The sequence below is a fragment of the Pteropus alecto genome, unplaced genomic scaffold (assembly GCF_000325575.1).
Source record: "Pteropus alecto unplaced genomic scaffold, ASM32557v1 scaffold45, whole genome shotgun sequence".
Classification (NCBI taxonomy): Eukaryota; Metazoa; Chordata; class Mammalia; order Chiroptera; family Pteropodidae; genus Pteropus; species Pteropus alecto.
Window position 1 is genome coordinate 36,772,645 of NW_006442491.1, and position 5,888 is coordinate 36,778,532.

General features: G+C 44.8%; 1 pseudogene; it reads right to left on the reverse strand.

Annotated features, from left to right (window-relative positions):
- Positions 1-4,722: 4,722 nt before the first annotated feature.
- Positions 4,723-4,841, reverse strand: LOC112471379 (annotated as a pseudogene).
- Positions 4,842-5,888: the final 1,047 nt, after the last annotated feature.

A 5,888-nucleotide genomic window follows, 5' to 3' on the forward strand; every position in this document is an offset into this window, starting at 1 on the left:
TTCCTCCTGGGGGAGTTCCCCACTTAGTCACCCCCACTCAGCCTTGGGCTACCTTCCCTCAGAAATTGGTCTGTCTCCTTCCTGATAAGCCCTCGGGGAAGTTTGGGCATCCAGGAGACAAGGTGCTGATCTAATTAGCTGAGTAAAGCAATTGACACGAAGGCGTGAGTGACTGAAAGGCCTCACCTGGAGCTGGAGGCCTGCGGGTCACAAAGGGAAGCTGATGAGTCCAGACAGTGTGCGGTGGAGGGGACAGCATGCGGAGGGGCAAAAAGGTGGCCGCCCGAAAAGTGTTAGAAACTCCCCGAAGGGACTCGAAGGGACTCGCCGGGCTGTCATCTGGAAGTGGAAGGCCACTCCCATCTTCGCTTTTGCAGAGATCCTCTGCCCCTACCCCCTTCTGACGAAGGGACATCAAAGCCTCGCCCTAGAAGCCTCTTGCTCTTCCATGGAGGGGACTCTGCCAAGCTGTGTGCCCAAATCATCCCCAGCCACCCCTCCAAAGGCCCTGTCACTGCCATCCACCACTGACACCAAATCCACAATGACACATGCAGGAAATGACTGGGGAGAGGGTCACCTGAGTGGTCCAGGAACCCCTTGGGTGGCCAGGGAACTCTCAAGATCATTTTTCATGTAAATTCTCTTTAATTTGAAAATGAAACAGATGTCCTAACCCCAAAACCCCTTGTACCAGCTGGCTGATTTTAAGCAAGCATTTAACTTCTGCGGGACCTTGGTTTCCCCATTGGTAAAGAGGGGCAGTAATCCTTCCAGCTTCGTGGGCGGCTGTGAAGATGACAAAGGGGTGACACGTGAAGCATTCATGAGGAGCTCTGCAGATGTGAGCTGTGGCATCTATGCCTCGCTTTGCTGGACAGCAAGGAAACAGGGCCTGTTGGCAGGAGTGCACTTGTATCCGATCTTACCAGAGGCCAACATCGGAGTATGGCTCAAAATTCAAAACCCACTTTTTATCAGCTGTGCGATTGCAATTACTCCACCTCTGTGTGCCTCAGTTTCCACACCTGTAAACTGAGCTAATAGTGACTGTTGCACAGTTTGCAGTTAAGGATTAAATAAATTAATAAGCGGAAAGCACTTTAGACAATGCCTGGGACATAGAAAGTACTTGACTAATATTATGACTATTATTTGACCCAATGATCCGCTTTTCCGATTCTAATTCCGATGTTTAATTTTATGATTCCTCAAGTGCCATACGATATCTGCATAAATATCTGTAACAGCAAAGAATTCGAAACTACCTACATATCTGCCCATAGAGAAGGGAAAATGTACCATGGATCATCCACAGACAGATTCTTTGTAGCTGTTATAACAGAATGACCTGATTTGTAATGATTTAAGATGTGCATAAAGTTAAAAAAAGAGGTGACTAAACAATATGCACAATGTTCTTCCATTTTTGTTTAAAAGTATTGTCAAGATATGCAAAAAAATCCTAAAGGAATTTTTATAAACTGCTCATTTCTGGGGAAAAAAAGATTTACTTTTTACATTTATGCTTCGATATTTTTACAATGAGTAAATAGTTTATGTAATTTAAAAATATTAATAATAAAGATGCATTGACATGAAAACGGCCGCGGCTGCACTCCTCATGGCGGGGCGGACAGTGAGCTTCTCAGAGGGGGGCAGGAACAGTTTGACTCTGGAAAGAGGGAGAGTTTGGCTCCAGGGGTCAAATTCCACTGCAGTGACCTGGAAAGGGCTGTCGCATACTTTGCAAAAGGAACCGCGGTGCATCAAGTGTGACTTTCACCTAGGTGATCTGCGGGCTGGGCTGAGATCTTTTGCTATCCAGGGGTGCAGGCAGGCGAGGAATGGGACCTGCAAGGCCCTGCGTCAGCACACTTGCCACCTAGCGATGTACTGGCTGCTCACACCAGGGAGACTTTGGGCTCGAAGCTGACACACAGGTCCCTCCATCTTGGGATGTGGCTGCTTCAAGGGTGGTGGGGGGGAAAGAGCAGTTGGGGACAAGAGGCTAAAGAGTCATAATCATCCTCTCCTTCCCATCTGCCTCAGACACACTTTCTCTCTCAGCCACTCAGAAATCATAAAATGACATAAAGTTGTCCAGTTTATAAGTGTAACTGAAGCGAGAGTTATCGTGGACTTTCTACAGGCAGGTGCTGTGTGCCGAACACTTTTTAAGGCTCACTTTACTTTATCTCCTGAACAAGCCTGTGGGTTAGGTTATTATCCCCTTTATATAGTCAGAGATTTAAATAATTTATCCCAATCACACAAATCGTAAGTGGTGAAATTTACAATGTGTAATGTGTACATCTTCTTGTGCAAATTACTGTTTTTGCAAATTGTAAAAGTTGGAATTTCAACTCATTGTATGTTTAAACCATCACATAACAATAAATAAACCAACATTTAAGCATGTCATCGCTGGCAAGCTTTTTAGAGATTCATTGTCCAAAAAAATTTTTATCGACCATCTTCTATGTACAATACACTGTTCAACTATTCTAATCCTGAGATGCTTACTAGCACTTCAAACAGCGCCTGATAACCTCAACAGTATTTTGGAATGAATGAATAAGTGAATGAATGAGTGATAAATAAATGCGAATGACAATTTTGGCATGCACTTTTAACATTGAAAAGTTACTCTAAATAAAACTCCTGGGTCATAATTCTGGTAGATATACTCTTTGGATGAGTTGGAAAAGAACTAGACTTGTCCTACAAGAAAATGCCAACACATTTTCAAAAATGCAAATGAGCAAATGATATAACTGTCCACCCTAGTCCTATAAAACTTCAATCTTTTGAATTTCAGCATTTATCTAAAACTTTTTAGAGAACATTTAATATAGACTTCCTTATACAATGTCTGCGACTTCCTTTGAAATAATTCCAAAAAATTACATGGAATGATGGGTGAAGGAGGGGATGGAGAGGTGGACAGATATGAGAAAAAGCAAGTTTCGTAAAATGCTAATTACAGAACCTAGGCCATGGGGATAATTGTACAGTGGGTGTCCACTGTACAATTTTTCTACTTTTCTGTATCTTTGAAAGTTCTCATAATAAAAAGGAAACAATTTAAACTTTCTTATGGAGCAGCATCTTAAAGAATGCTCCTGTAATTAATTATTCATGCTGACGTCTTTCTCTTCATAAGCTGATTATAAAATCTATTTTTTATCTTGTGACTCAAAAGAGTATGTGAAATGAGAAAGAAAAAAATCCATCTGGCAGAGTAAAGCCAGGTTCAGACTTTCATGGGAAGAAAATCAATTGTTCTGCGGATGGAGATTTGGTAAATTCTTTGCATTTCATTGGGGTTAGGGGGAGGAACGGTGCAACAGTGGAGAATGGCATAGGTCACCGTGCCTGTCCCAGAGCTGTATTGGCTCAGGGATGCTCATTTGGGATGAGAAGCTAATGGACAGAAACCTCATTTAAAGGAGTTGGGAGGGCCTTTAGGGGGAGCTCTCACACCCTGTGTTGACAGGTCTCCCAACTTCCCCTTCTCCTTCATGAGAACTTCCTCTCCTTTGTTTCTTGGGACTTGCCTACGGTTCACCATTAGACAGCATGTCCCGAATTGCAATTCTTTGTTGTTCTGAAATAAAGCCATCTTGCTAGAGAAATACCTGGCCTTTTATCTGTTCAACAGGAAGCACTGGGCTGGGGACACCTTGAGAAGCCCCCAACAGATAGTCCCCTGCCTTGAGCCAGCTGTGGGAAGTGACAGAAGGTATGAAAACCTTTTGTTTTTAAAACTCCTTCTCCCAAGGGACTTGCACCTCTCATTTCCCAAGAAGTTTATCTTTTTGCCTACCCTAAATCTTCAATGCTGGGGTATGGATGGCTGGCTTTGAGATGGCGCCCAAGGATCCCTCCCTTCTGATAGTCACGCCTTTGTGTAACGCCTTCCCTCTTGACTGTGGGCTGGACTATAACTTGCTTCTAACGAATAGAATGCGGCAAAGATCAAATGAAGCCTGCCCCAATGAAACGCCTGCCTGCTCAGCCAGGTTTTAAGAATATAAATACCACCACTGGCACGATTCGAAGGCCAGGGCCAGGTAATGACTACCCTATGGGCCCATGGTCTGAGGCAGGTTTCAGCTTGCTATGCAGAGCACGGAGCCTCTCTCAGGTAGCAAATGCTCCTGCAAGGAGCATTTCGTCTCAGCTTAAGGAATGAGAAGCATATGGGAACTATGCTGTCTTCTCGCTTCCTAGGTTCGGCACTCTTAAAGCAGAAATGGAACACAGTCAGTAAATGGACAGTAGCTACAGGATGCTAGGAAACCCCATAACAAGCATGAACCGGAACAGCGCGCCCACCATACACCTTCACTGGGGATGCTGCTGGATTGTGATGTGTATTGTTGGAGGTTTTCCATTCACAGAGCACTCCAAACATTCTGCAATTCGTGAAAAATGCTTACCACCACATAACACTGAGGTCATACCCCAGCCCATGTCCTTGCAAAATGGGATTTCCTTGGAATGACACGCAAGTCAGTCCAAGGCATTCTGAAGCCGTGGAATTCAGTTCTGTAAACTGGGTATAGACTTTGAAGCCAGTTCTTCTGTAAAGAATGGGGTCTGAGTGGTGGAAATGAAGCACACTGTCCGCATTCGACTTCTTTAAGTGCAGTGCAATGCATAGTAGAGATTTTTGTGCAGTTATCTCTTCCACTTTTATTTTATTTTATTTTTTTAAGCCTACAGCACCTGGTCTTCCTAGGTGGTCTCCCATCCAAGGACTAACCAGGCCCGATCCTGCTTAGCTTCTGAGATCAGACGAGATCGGGCATATTCAGGATGGAATGGCCGTAGATTGTCTCTTTCATTTTAAACTGGAAGCTCCTTCAGGGCAATGTGGGTCTGCTAAATGGGGATGCTAATGGTTCCTGCTTAGTAGGGCTGCTGTAAAGATCGGTGATGGCTGCCTTTGCTGAGCCTGTATCCTTCTAAGTGTGGTACACGCATTACCTCATTTAATCTTGGTAACACCCCAATGAGACAGGTACTAACATTATCCCCATTTTACAAATGAAGAAACCGACACAGAGGGAGCATGAGCGATTGGCCCGAGGTCTCAGATCTAACTAGTGCTGGGACCAGAATTGAACCCAGGTGGCTGCACAGCAGAGCCCACCTTTCTGACCATATGTCCCACTGCTCCCTAGTTCAACACAATAATGGATGCGGAACACACATACAACACAGCATCTACGCCCAGCGGTCCATGAGCTGCAGCATCTGATCATTATTTGTGGCCTCCACAGGGCTCCGCACACAACATGGGACATCCACTAATTAATATTTAGTGAATAAATTGATGCAACTGATCATCAAATACTGTCTGAGTTCTTGCAATGCCCAGGGTACTGTTCTAGACACTGAGACTGAAGCAGCCGCAAGCCTGGCCAGGCCTCTGCCCTCCTGATGCTGCCATTCCAGCGGGAGGGGACGGGCGGCAGGCTGAGAGTCAGACACGACATCAGATACAATGTCAGATGTTGACACGAATAAAAATAAATGTTCCGAAGGGAGAAAGATGAACAAGAGCTGAAATGATTTATAGTTTGTTTGAAAACGTAGAATTATTAGGATGGGAGGGACACTGAGAAATTCCCTAAGGAAATATATCTGTGACTTTTTCACACTTTGGTCGTATTAAATGCCATCACATAGCAGTAAAAGTTATAATAGGGGTTTTGAAATGGCAATAGACAGAGACAGTCGATAAGGATGGCCTGGGGGGTAGAAACTTTATACCACACCCACTTGCCCTCGCTTTCAGAACCTGAGGTACCGTGTGAAGGCAGGGACCAGCCCCCAGCAGAGACTATGCAGGCACCTGACCGGCCAGCTTGCACGAC